Raw genomic sequence first — 14,798 nt, 5'->3', positions numbered from 1 at the left:
AATCAGAGAAGAAAAAGAAATAAATGGAATCCAAATTTGAAAGGAAGAAGTAAAGCTGTCACTATTTTCAGATGACATGATACTATATATAAAAAACCCTGAAGACAAAAAACAATTAGAACTAATAAATGAATTCAGTAAAGCTGCAGGATAAAAAATTAATATACAGATGTCAGTTTCACTTCTATACACTAATGACAAACTATCAGAAAGATAAATCAGAAAATCAATCCCATTTGCAATTGCATCAAAAGAATAAAATACCTAGGGATAAATCTAACTAAGTAGTTAAAAGACCTGTATTCTAAAAGCTACAAGAAACTGATGAAAGAAATTGAAGACAACATAAACAAATGGAAATTTGTATGATGCTCACAGAGTGGAAGAATTAATAGTGTTAAAATTACCGTATTACCCAAGGCAATCTATAGGTTCAAAATACTAATGGCATTTTTCACAGAAATAGAGCAAATAATTCTAACATTTGTATGGAACCACAAAAGGCATGAAATAGTCAAAATCTTGAGAAAGAAGAACAAAGCTGGAGACATCATGCTCCCTGATTTCAAAGTACACTACAAAGTTACAGCAATCAAAACAGTATGGTACTGGTACAAAAACAGACACACAGATCAGTGGGACAGAATAGAGATCCCAGAAATGAAGTCACACTTACGTATCAATTAATCTGCATCAAAGGATGCAAGAGAATATGATTGGGGAAAGACAGCATCTTCAATAAATGGTATTAGAAAAATTACATGCAAAAGAATCAAACTGGACTACTTTCTCACATCATATACCAAAACAAACTCAAAATGGGTTAAAGCCTTAAATGTAAGACCTGAAATCATAAAACTTCTAGAGGAAGACATAGGCAGTAAACTACTTGACATCAGTCTTAACTTTTTTTGAATAGTCTCCTCAGGCAAGGGAAACAAAAGCTAAAATGATCACATGGGATTACATCAAACTAAAAAGCTTTTGCACAGGAAGGAAACTATGAACCAAATGAAATGGTTGCCTACTTATTGAATGGGTGAAGATATCTGCAAACAATATATCTGATAAGGGATTAATATCCAAAATAAACAAAGAACTCATACAACTCAACATCAAAAAAATAAGCAACCCAATTTTAAAAGGACAGAGGACCTGAATAGACATTTTCCCAAAGAAGACATATAGATGGCCAACAGGCACATGAAAAGATGTTCAATATTATTAATCATCGGGGAAGTGCAAATCAAAACCACAATGAGTTATCACCTCACACTGTCAGAATGGCTCTTATCAAAATGACAAAAACAAGTGTTAGCAAGGATGTGGAGAAAAGGGAACCTCTGTGCACTGTTGGTTGGAATGTAAATTGGAGCAGCAACTAAGAAAACTGTGTGGAGGTTCCTCAAAAAATTAAAACTAGAACTGCCATAGGATCCAGCAATTGTACTTTTGGGTGTTTATCCTAAGAAAACAAAAACACTAATTCAAAAAAATATATGAACCTGTATGTCTTTTGCAGCATTATTTACAATAGCTAAGATATGGCAGGAACCTAAGTTTTCATCAAAAGATGACTAGATAAAGAAGATTATCTTTATATAGGAACATTATATTATATAGGAATAATATATAATATAGTATAATAATAATACATTGGAATACTACTCAGCCATAAGACCAGAATGAAATATTGCCATGTGTGACAACATGGATGGACCTAGAGGATATTATGCTACGTGAAATAGGTCAGAAAGAGAAAGACAAATACCATATGATTTTACTTATATGTGGAATCTAAAAAATAAAACAAATGAATAAACATAACGTAACAAAACAGGAACATACTCAGAGATACAGAGAACAAACTGCCATAGGGGAGGCAACTGGGAGAATGACTGAAATAGGTAAGGGAGATTAAGAGGTCCAAATTTCCATCTATAAAGTAAATAAGTCATGGGGATGTAATGTATAACAGAGGGAATATAATCAATAATATTGTAATAACTTTGTATGGTGACAGATGATAACCTGTCAGACTTAAAAGTGGTGTTTATTTTGTAATGTATAAAAATATCTAATCACTATATTGCACACCTGACACCAATATAATATTATAAGTCAATTATACTTTAATAAGAAAAGAAAGAAAGAAAGAAAAAAGAAAGAAAGAAAGAAAGAAAGAAAGAAAGAAAGAAAGAAAGAAAGAAAGAAAGAGAGAAAGAAAGAAAAAAGAAATTGTTACCTAAGAAAGTAGGATAGTGATTGAAATAGGAAATTATGAGGCATGCAAACACCACAGCAAAAAAACTGACAAAGACAGACCTACCGTTGTGGTACTTACATTCCTATGACAGAAAAAACAAGCAAACAAACAATCCACCTAGTGTCAGATAAATGCTATGAAGAAAATTAAATCAGGGTAAGGGCATAATGGGGTCAGGATACCCCCAGTAGGGTTGTCAAGGAAGACTTCTTGATTCTATGACACTTGGAGAAGATCTGAATAAACTGAGGGAGTAAGATTGGTTGAGCAGAGAGTGATTATTCTAATAAAAGAGAACCCCAAGTGCCAAGTCCATAAAGGAACATGCTTGATGTATTCAGGAACAAATAGATGAATGTGGCTGAAATGGAGTGAGCAAGGGGAAGAGTGAGGGGATGTAAAGGCAGGGAAGAGGCCAAGAGACAGACTGAGATAGGCCTCATAGAGCATGGTAAGGATTTTGAGTTTATTCTACATATTTAGGGAAGCTGCTGGAAGGGTTTAATCAAGAAATTAATGATCTGTCTTCTTTTTAAAGAATCCCTCTGCTGCTCTACTGGGAATAGACTTCAATGGCAAGTGTGGAATCAGGAAGACCAATTATGAGATTGTTTCAATAGTTCAGGGGAGACATGATGGTGGCTTGGGAGTAATAGCAGTGGAGTGGTAGGAAGTGGTCAGGTTCAGAATATATTTTGAATATAGAACATAATAGGATTTGTTGATGGATAGATACAAAGTGTGAAAGAGAGAGTCAAAGGGAGGGTCAAAGATCACTTCAAGTATTTTGGCCTGAGCAATGGAGCAGATTACAATGCCATTCACTGACACAGAGAACTTTAGGGGAAGAGGGAATCAAGAGTTGTTTCAGCATTTTTCACATAATATTACCATTATTAATATATGTGACTATCACTCCATTAGATGATCAGCCATCAGGGCAAGACCACGAATTCCCCAAAGCCCTGATACCTAGCCCAATTTTTAACATATGATGGTGTGATAGTGTGATATAAGAAATGTATGTTTAATCTTTGTCCAGGCACAAGAGCTTCTGGGACCCTTGGAATTTCTTAAGTGATAAGTGTAAGAAGAGAATCTTTTGTTATTCATGATTAACCCCTTTCAGCCCCTCCTGGATTTATGCTAATGACGTAACTGGTTGCTAGGGGCTCCTAGATGGCTTCAGGATATGGGCTAGTTGCCAGAAAGACCAAGGCATGACTACAGGGTTGGAGTTTTCAGCTCTACTCCCCAGCCTCTGGGGAGGAGAGAGAGGTTGAAGACCAAGTTAATCACCAAAGGCCAATCACGCCTACATAATGAAACCTCCATAAAAATCCCTAAATGGTGGGTTCAGAGAGCTTCCAGGTTGGTCAACACATTGAGGTGCGGAGAGGGTGATGTGCCTCAAGAGAACAAGGAAGATCCCCAACCCCATATTTTGCTCTAGGCATCTTCCCTTTGGCTGTTCCTCAGTTGCATCTTTTATAATCCTAGTAATAGCAAGTAAAGCACTTTCCTGAGTTCTGTGAGCCTTTCTAGCAAACTATCAAATCTAAGAAGGAGGGATCTGTGAGAACCCACAACTTTGTAACCAAATCAGACAGAAATGTGAGTAACCTGGTGGCCCAATACTTGGCACGGGCATCTGAAGTGGATACTAATTCTGGGTAGTTAGTGTCAGAACTGAATTGAATTGTAGGACACCCAGTTGGCGTCTGAAGAGTTGGAGAAGTGTCTGGTGTGACAACGACCCATACACATTTGGTGTCAAAAATGTTGTGAGTAAAAACGTAGCAAAGGTAGATAGTCCTTAATATTCATTGAAGAAACCTTTATAATATAGTCTGTTAAAAGATTAACTATTTGCCAAGAATTTTATTATTGATATGTTCTAAGTCATGGGACCAAAATGTAAATTTATATCCCATATGAGAGGTAACTTAAAAACAAAACCAAAAGCTTCTTTTTAAAGGACTTACAAAATAGACAAACTTTTGGCAAGGTTTATTTAAAAAGAGAGAAAATGCATTAAAAGAATTATTAGGAATAAAAGTAAAAGTATCGGGGCTTCCCTGGTGGCACAGTGGTTGAGAGTCTGCCTTCCGGTGCAGGGGACACGGGTTCGAGCCCTGGTCTGGGAGGATCCCACATGCCACGGAGCGACTGCGCCCGTGAGCCACAATTGCTGAGTCTGCGCGTCTGGAGCCTGTGCTCTGCAACGAGAGAGGCCGCGATAGTGAGAGGCCCGCGCACTGCGATGAAGAGTGGCCCCCACTTGCCACAACTAGAGAAAGCCCTCGCTCAGAAATGAAGACCCAACACAGCCAAATAAATAAATAAATAAATAAATAAATGAATCACAAGAAAAAAAAAAACCTAAAGGGCTTTGAAAAAACCAAATTATTAAAAAAAAAAAAAAAGTAAAAGTATCTACTGATACAGATTCTGAAAATCATAACAGAGTAATACCAATCATTTTAAAACTTAAATATTGGACAACTTCTTAGATAAATATAACAAACAAAACTGAGAAAAACGAATGAAGTTTCTTTAAAGTAACTTAATATAATAGATTATAAACTAATTATAATAAAATAGATAAACAAGCTGGATCTACTTTATAGATAATGTCTATAAAGCTTTCAAGAAACAAATAAGCTATATCTCATAAACTATCCCAGAGAATAATAAAAAATTGAAAAGACCCCTAACTCATTTTTGAAAATACAAACCTTGAAAAAATTCTACATAAAATAGTAACTTTCACTCTAAGTAATCTATACATTCAGAGTCATAAACTTCACTATTATCAAAATCCAAACAAGAATTTTCAGAGAACTTAACAAGCTGATCATAAAATTCATACAGAAGAATAGATGGCCGGGCTTCCCTGGTGGTGCAGTGGTTAAGAATCTGCCTGCCAATGCAGGGGACACGGGTTGGAGCCCTGGTCTGGGAAGATCCCACATGCCGTGGAGCAACTAGGCCTGTGAGCCACAACTACTGAGCCTGTGCGTCTGGAGCCTGTGTTCCACAACAAGAGAGGCCACGACAGTGAGAGGCCCGCACACCGTGATGAAGAGTGGCCCCCGCTTGCCGCAACTGGAGAAAGCCCTCGCACAGAAACGAAGACCCAACACAGCCAAAAAAAAATTAATTAAAAATAAATAAATAAATTAAAAAAAAAAAAAAAGAATAGATGGCCAAAGTAACTAAGACAAAATGGAAGAAGGAAAATAATGAAGTGGGATTCAGTTAGCTGCATATAAAGACTGGATAGCATCCTGCTGAACTGTGGTAGGAAAGGATTTCTTAAGACAAAAAAAAACTACAAACCATTAATGAGAAGATTAAGAAAATTCACTGTATTTAGATTAAAAACTTTCATATGACAAAAGATACCATAAAATGAAAAATCAAGCTAAGGACTCAAAAAATATATTCACAACACATATAACTAACCAATGATTATTATTCAGAATATATGAATAGATCTTACAAATTTATATAAAGACAATCCAACAGAAAAATAGGCAAAGAATATAAACTTTTGGTTCATAGGGAGCAGGGAAGCTGAATGACAGGCTTATAATAAGACATTCAAATATTATTTATTAGAATTCAGATTAACAAAATTAATAAATGAATTAAAATCATTAATAAATGAATTTAAAATACAAATTAAAACAATGAGATATTAATTTAGAGTGCTAAGATTTGCAAAATTTAATAAATCTGGTAACACTTATGTTGGCAAGGATTTGGGGAAGAGAGATACCTAAACTTTATTGATAGAATCATTCATTAATACCATCACTTTGGAGAGTCATTTGACAATACATGTAAAAAGACTCATATACTCTATAACCGAGAAATTCTGCTTCTGGATTTCTATCCTAAAAAACAAAAACAACAGCAACAATAAAACTATCTTACACATGTCCAAAGAGACTTGTACAAAGATGTTTATTGCAGAACTTTTTGGAATGTCAAAAAGTGGAATCCCAACTCTTTCTTAGTGGTGACAGTAGGGAGATGGATACAAAAGGAGCAGCACTTGTGTAACATAAAATAATAACAATAATAATACCTATATGTTATGGGCTGAATTGCATCCCCCTCAGATTCATATGTTGAAGCCCTAACACCCAGTACCTCAGAATGTGATTGTATTTGGACATAGGGCCTTTAAAGAGGTGGTTAATTTAGAATGAGCCTGTTAGGTTGGGCCTTAATCTAATATGACTGGTGTCCCTACAGGAAGAAGAAAGTTGGACACACAAAGAGACACCAGGGATACCTGTGCACAGAGAAAAGACCATGTGAGGACACAGAGAGAAGACAGCCTCTTGCCTGAGAAGAAACCAAACCTGCAGGCATCTTGATCTTGGGCTTCCAGCTTCCATAATTGTGGGAAAGTAAACTTCCACTGTTTAAACGACACAGTCTGTAGTATTTTGTTATGGTAGCTCTAGCAAACTAATATACCATTCTATTCTATACACTAACTGCATGACCTCCTTAATCTTTATTACAATTCAGCGATATTGATGTTATTATTCCCATATGACGTATGAGAAATGAAGACTATATAAATTGAAGATTATGTAAACTGCCCAACTCCATATGCTTAGTTAATAGTAGACTCAGATTTTAAACCCAGAAAATATGATAAGAGTTGGTTCTTAACATGATATTAAATCACTTAAAATGAATAAGCTAGATCAAAAAGTCTTCAGAGATAAATGCCAAAAATATAATGCTGAACGTAAAAAGCATCTAGCAAAAGGATACTTCCAATATATCAATTATGATCATTTTAAAAACACACAAAATAGACGTTACACCTTTGAAAAAAAAGGAAGGAAGAGGGTTGGAGTTAACTATGTTTCTTTCTTTCCCTTTTTTTTTTTTAAGAGAGAACTGAAACAAATATGTCAAAATGTTAATATGTGTTTAATCTTTGTGAGAGATAATAGGTATCTGCTAGGTGATTTTCTCTGCATAAAGTGTTTCAGAATTTTTAAAATATTTTCTTTTTAAAAGGCATAATATATTGCTTTAAACATCTTTCTTTGTGATTAAGTCAGGCAGTAAACCCTTTGTCATAAAAGAGCAGTTCATTCTTTCATATAAACAGTGAAGAAAACGTTTCTTATGTGTTTGTTTGTTTTGCAATTGGAATATTAAAAGGGCAATTTTCTTTAACATATGTTGGTTGTCTTGCAAAATAGTCTGGATCCCTTTACAAGTCAGGTTGCTGAGTTGATCGTACAGTGAAAGACCAAAGGAAGTGATTAGAAACAGATGTGACATTTAAAAAGCTTTCACTGTAAAAAGCAGAAAAGAGACAAAGATGGAGCCAGCCAGGGCATGGTTGAAGGGCATAGTGTACTTCCACAGGCATCCCCCTGCCCTTACTAGAGTGAAAGCTCATCGCCACCCACCATCCCAATTATATAGAGAAGATCATTTTCCTCCAAATACACAAGAAAGAACACTAATTCAGGAGCTGTTTGCTCTGAGACACAATTAAGAATCAGACCAGAATCAGTGGTTGGAATCTCATGTTGCCTATTTAGAAGGAAAAAAGCATTAATACAGGATTTATACGCTGGAAAGCTCTCCAGAAGCTGAAATACAGTGGTAAAAGAAATAAAGCATCTTAAGAAACCAGGGGGAGTTATGAAATTAACTGGGTAGACTAACTTTTGGGACCCTGGTAAAAATCCCTATAGATCAATTTGCTCTTTTCCGAAGGAAGCACTATTACTGTGTTTTGGGGAGACAGTTCTCCACGTATCTCTCCCATTTCTGCACATCTTTTGAGCAGAGGCACTGACATCTTTTGTTCTGAACTAATTTATCAAGGATATTTATACAGTAAACAACCTGAGAAAATAGAGTATCTCCCTCAGGAGCGAGAGGTTTGTTGGCTGTCCAATATAAAGCTGATTCACGTTGATATACAGCAGAAACTAACACAACATTGTAGAGCAATTATACTCCAATAAAGATGTTAAAAAAAAAAAAAAAAAGATAAAGGTTTCCTGAGCTCAGGATTTCTCAGCTGTGAAGCAAACTCACTCTGTACAGCACCCACCTGTGTCATGCCACATCACCCCCAAGGGATTTGGAAGTAAAGGGGAGCCAATGAAAACAGAAAGATCATGCTGCTTGCTGTATTGTGAGTAATAAGTCTTTCGTCTCTGATCCAGGAGTCTTGTGACTTTTGTCAGCATCCGTGAAGCTGTGGCGGAGTAACCTGTATTAGCTTGCAAGCTGAATAAAGTCTTAGACCCTGTACAATCCTTAACAAGTGTTACTTCTAAGGGTAATGGTTAAATATACCAAATTCAAATTCAACAAATACGTAGTGATCGCTTACAATGTGCCCGTCACTGTGATAAGTGAGCACTGGAGGTCTATTATCTTATTTAACCCTCCATTGGCTCTAGGAGGAAATGAGGCATAGCCAGGTTATATAATCTACTGAAAATCATACAGTTCATGAGTAACAGCTTCAGGTTTCTAGCCCAGCCAGTCTGACTAGAGCACCCACTCTTATGACTTTCTATCCATGCAGCAACACTTTGCTGTCCCTGTTAACAATAAGGAAACCGAGATTCAGAATGGTTAGTGCTTGTTCAAAGTCACAAAATTCACTCATGTGAAGTTAGGATATCAACTCCATTATAAAACCAAAAGGCAATATTGATTATTAAGCAGAGAAGTCACCTCCAAACATTTTGCCTTAAAAATCATGATTCCTGCTATAAGCTTCCAATATTGTCTATTTATTGTGTAATTATTTTATTAAAAGCAAAAGAACTAAAAGATGCCAAAATTAGTGGACAAAAGTTTGAGGAGAAAAGGGGTCTATGTAATTTCAAATTATTTTCCCCAAAAAACTTATCAACTGCAAAGGGAAAACTAGTAACTTTATGGTAGAGAAACCTAGCAGATACCAAGTTATCCCAGTGATGAAGGTGCATTACCAGCAATAAGACAATCAACATCATAAACTCCTTGATATGATACACTGAGAAGGACACATTTTTTTGGTATTCTTGCCAAAATAATGCATGTCTTATTCCAATCATGAGAAAATATCAGACATACCCAGATTGAGGGACATGCTACAAAATAGCTAACCAGTAATCCTCAAAAGTGTCAGGGTCATGAAAGCCAAGTAAAAACTATAGAACTGTTATAAACTAGAAGAGACAAAGGAGAAATAACAAGGAGACACAATGCGAGATCATGAATAGGACTTTGGAACAAACAGGGAAAAACACCTGTGTTAAAACTGGTAAAATTAGAAAAAGATCTGTAGTTTAGTTAACAATGTTAATTTCCTGTACTTGATCATTATACTGTGGTTATTTAAGATGTTAACATTAGGGGGAGCAGGGTGAGGAATATAAGGAAATTCTTTGTATTTTTTTTTCATCTTCTCTATAAGTCTAAGGTTGGTACAAAATAAAATGTTTTTAAAAACTTAATTATGTCACTTACATAAAACAATGTTTTATGAAATGTATGGTTAAGAGTGATTAAGAGTATGTTCCCCTTATTCAAACCCCAGGTCTTCTACTTATTAACTGTATCATTTTGGACAAGTTATACTAATCATTCTATGCTCCAATTTTCTCTTCTCAAAAGTGAGTGGCATTATATGGGGAAAGACTCTTAAAAAGAGTGGATATATGTATATGTATAACTGATTCACTTTTGCTGCACACCTGAAACTAACACAAGATTGTAAATCAACTATATTCCAATAAATTTTTTAAAAGTGAGTGTCATAATAATTCCTACTGTATAAGATTATTGTTGTGAAGATTAAATAAGGAATCCTTGATAAATGCCAAAAACAGAGGTCATTCCAGAAGAAACACTCAAGAAATACTGTCTTTGTTGTTGTTCACATGCAGTGGTTCACCTATGCCAGGCACCCTTGGGTTTCACCTGTTGAAGACGGCATAATCAGAGACTGCAATCAGCTCTTGGATGTGAGAAGAAGGAGAGTACAAGGAGCAAAGGCGGCCTCTCCAGGGCATCCTCTGAACCGGGATGGTCAGCTCAAATGCCCACAAGCCCATGCCTGCGACACCAGAGAGTAAAGTCAATCTGGGTGGGAATGTGGTGAACTGGAGAGCCTGTGCCCCATCCAAAGAGACAGCTGCACTCCTGCTGTCACCATGACAGATCCTGGCCAAATATTGCCAACTCTTCTAATTTTTCAAGGAAAGCAAGAATCTTGGCTTTTTATAGGAAAACCCCCAACTCTTAAATGTTGACAAATAATTTAAAAATGTAAAACTCTCTGAAGCTAATACTACAAAGGCCCAGTCAAACTCCTTATCAATGAACCAGGTGCTACAGGTGTCTCCCTCTCAAATGGCCAACTTCTTGGCAGGTACAACCAATGGACTGTCAAGAGAGCAGGGCTTTGAGGTCAAAATACCTTGGTACACATTTGCTTCTGCCATGAATTAGTATAACCTACACACACATGTTTACACACACACACACACACACACACACACACACACACGCACACACACAGAGACATCACCTAGTCATATAAACTTGAGAAATTCAATTAAACACAATTTTTTGAATTTCAAGTCTCAGAACCTTTCATATGCTCAGGTCTGTTGTGAATCCAGATTAGAAGTTCCGCTATGCCTTTTCTTTTCCAATTTCATCTGCCACTGGGCATTTTTCTGAGGAGTTATTCATGGGACAAGCATTGTGTGAAAACACTTGGGGAACACAGGACTAGATGGTCTCTGATGCTCTTCCCTAACTGGCCGTGACTCTCCACCATCCTGAGCTCAGCATCAGGACCACTTTCCCTCTTTTTTCCCACAGGCCTTGGTGTGTGGTGGACTCTTGCTCAGTGCTTACAGAATTAATTGCCTTTGCAGAGGAATGTGGGGTTCACAACGCAGCCTGTACTTCAGCTTAGAAACAGAAAAGAAAGCCAGATGCCACACTGGACTGAACAAGCTTGCTGGTTCTGCCAGTTGGCTCTGATTGTTTACAAAGGAAAAGCCAAACAAAGAAGGAGGTGGGATTTATTTCAGTAAACAGCATCTTTCAAAGAGAAAGAACTCAGTCTCCTCCAGGAGAGGAGGCCTCACTTCTGTTACAATCAGAAAACATTTGTGAACAACCACTTGGTTAAAGAAAACAACATGGGCAAACAACGGAACTGTGGGTTTCCTCTGGGCATTTGGGGGGTGGGTGTGTTCTGAAAGGAGGGCAGGGAGAGATGCACTTACGTACATCTCTATGTTGAAGAGCATTTGTTGTCTCAGGATCAGAGAGTAAAAGGTTTATACACACAGTGCATTTAAGCACTAAGGGATTTTACACCCTATCTTGCTATCACTCCTCAATTGGCACATGAGGGAAAGAAGTCCCAGAGAGGTTGAGTGGCTTTCCTAAGAAATAGATTCCAGCCCTGTTCCCATCCTCTCCTACTCCCTTCTGCCTGATGTTCTCTCGCCAAAATGCTACCCCTTAAAGCATAGGAGCATTTTAAGAAATGGTTTACAAAGCCACAACTCTAAATAGATAATACCAGCAATAGCAAAACAAACAAATATGGAAAATGGCAAAAGAGTTGGGCGTTGGTCAAGGTGAGGAATTAAACTCCAAAACAACAGAGTGGCATACCCAAATCCAAAGGAAATCTAACCACGTTGCTGGGAGATATCATAAACTACTCCAATAATAACACCCCTGCCTAACAACTAACATTTACTGAGTGCTCCCTGTGTGCCCAGCGCCGTCCTGAATGCTTTGTTCTCCATCTCATTCAATCCTAACAGTTATTCTCTCTGCAGGAAAGGCAGCACCATCACCATTTTAACACATGGAAGAACTGAGGGTTAAGAGGTCTAAATAAGTAATGTCCAAGGTTATAACGGAGAAGTAAACATGTTGGGATTTGGACCCAGATCTGTCTGGTTCCAAAGCCCTGAGATGTTCTCCTACATCAAAAGGAATGACGGCATTGACAGATGAATGGATAAAGAAGATGTGGCACATATATACAATGGAATATTACTCAGCCATAAAAAGGAACAAAATTGTAGAGACATGGATGGATCTAGAGACTGTCATGCAGAGTGAAGTAAGTCAGAAAGAGGAAAACAAATATCGTATATTAACACATATATGTGGAACCTAGAAAAATGGTAGAGATGAACCTGTTTGCAGGGCAGAAATAGAGACACAGCTGTAGAGAACAAACATATGGACACCAAGGGGGGAAAGTGGTAGCGAGGGGTGGTGGTGTTGGGAGATTGGGATTGACATATATACACTAATATGTATAAAATAGATAACTAATAAGAACCTGCTGTATAAAAAATAAATAAAATTAAATTAAAAAAAAAAGGAATGACGGGAAGCCACTTGTATATTATAACGTAGAAGTCAATTTTTGTACATCTAAAGAAAATACTCATTCCTCATCTACAGTGTCCAGCACAAGTTAGTCACTGGTCCATTCTGAGGATGAATCAGTGAATCAGACCCTGTCTGGGCACTCAAGGTGGGATCTGGTGAGGAAGACAAGATAAGAAGGATGATCTGAGCCATAGGAGAGCACTGTGGGGGCCATTACAGTCAATTAATCAGGGGTTCCTGGAAGGGTACTTGGAATTGATGGCATTTGAGGTGGTCCGTGAAAGAGGAAAAGGGTCCTCAAAGGGAAGGCAGAAAGAAAATACCATTCTAGACACAACCAAAAGATTGGAGAGCAATGGGAGTGTGTTGGGGAAAAGCATCCACTGGATCATGGCTGGGGCATGAGTGTGTCAAGAGGTACAGGGAGATGAATTCAAAAAGCCTGGGTATCTTGAACTTCAGGCTAAGCAGTTTGAGCTTCATGTTGTAGGTAATGAGGATGGGATGGAATAGGTTCAGTTCATGTGACCATAAAATGACCCAAATGCAACAGGAATTAGCCTGTGCGGAACACAGGTTAATGGGGGACGATCTTTTCTAGTCAGATGTTGGATTTGCAGCTCTGCTACCCACTAGCTATGTGACCTTCAATAAGCTCCTCACCTCTCTGAGCCTCAACTTCCTCATTTGTAAAATAGGAATAATAAGAATATCTAGCTCACAAGACTGCTGTGAGGGTTAAAGAAAGATCCACACAAAGTGCTTCTGAAAGTGCCTTACACATGTGAGCTATTATTCACATGGCGGGTTCTGATTTACATAACGTTTGGTTTGTCAGTGGTTTGGGATAATCAATGCCAACATCTTTTTTTTTTCAAAACTTGCCCCCTGGCTATTATACACAGAGATCCCGCGGTGTAGTAGAAAGGACCACTAGTTTTAGAGACAGGCAGGCTCAGTTTCTGATTCTGACTCCCCAAGTTGCTGGCGGAGCATAAATTGAATGACTTTAGGCCAATTATGACCCCTCTCTGAGATTTGGGTTCTCTTTCAGCACAACGAGTAGCACAGAGTTGATTATCAACAGATATTGTTGCCCTTCTCTTCCTTTTTAAGCCTGGTATTGCCTGTGATTTTAGTATGTCACTTAACTTCTCTGGGCCTCAGTTTTCTCCTTAGGAAAATGGGAATAATAATCTGCACTGGGTGCTTTATGGGATTATTCTGAAGATCAAATAGCAGATGGGATAACATGGACCAATACTTTGTAAACTGAATCTCTTTGCAAACAGGTAGGATCATCATTATAAATTCAGCCAATATTCAAATAGTTTCATTGACATTTTGAAACCATGAGGCAAAATGGAGTCCATATTTGGAGTGGCCACATGAGCTCCAGGGAAGAATAACAATGAAACTTTCATCTCCTGGCCCAATAATAGAGAAAAACGGTTTACCTTCATGAGCCTCTTCAGTGCTACTCCAAGAAAACAGGGCTAAATGCTCTAAAAGGAGGCCAGTGAAATCTACACAGTTCTGTTTCCTGCCACCCATCAATTTCACTTCTTTCTCCTCCTCTCCCAAATAATAGCCACGCCCACCCTTCTAATCATGGTGAAGTCTTACATCTGTGAAGATCATAAAACGCACAACACACATTGGAAAAAAATCACCCTAAGACACACAGAGACACACATAAAACATGCACAGATACATATGCACAGGGCACATCAGCACACCCCTTCACAATAGAGTCTTTAAGAAAGAAATAACCAGTTTGGAAGAGCTGATTTGATGGAGTCACTGAGCAACCCTGGTGACATGGCCATGGGCATTTCTTGAATCCTTTCCACATGCTCTGGGCACCAAGACACACAGGCTTAAGCTAGAACCAGCCCTGAACGGACATTAAGAACCTAAATGCCCTTTAACTAAACAAATATCAAAGCATTGGTTCCAAGGGTCTGCAAGAGTTACTGACCAGAGGCGACTTCCCTTGGGTTTCTTTTTCTGTTATTGGGAAATGGAACGATCACCCACCAGATCACCCATGGATGTGTAATATCCTGATTTGGAAATATTATATTTTAGTTTTTAC

This window comes from Balaenoptera borealis, assembly GCF_965194805.1.
Source record: "Balaenoptera borealis genome assembly, chromosome: 1".
In the NCBI taxonomy this organism is placed as follows: Eukaryota; Metazoa; Chordata; class Mammalia; order Artiodactyla; family Balaenopteridae; genus Balaenoptera; species Balaenoptera borealis.
Note: the sequence above shows the minus strand (reverse complement) of the source record.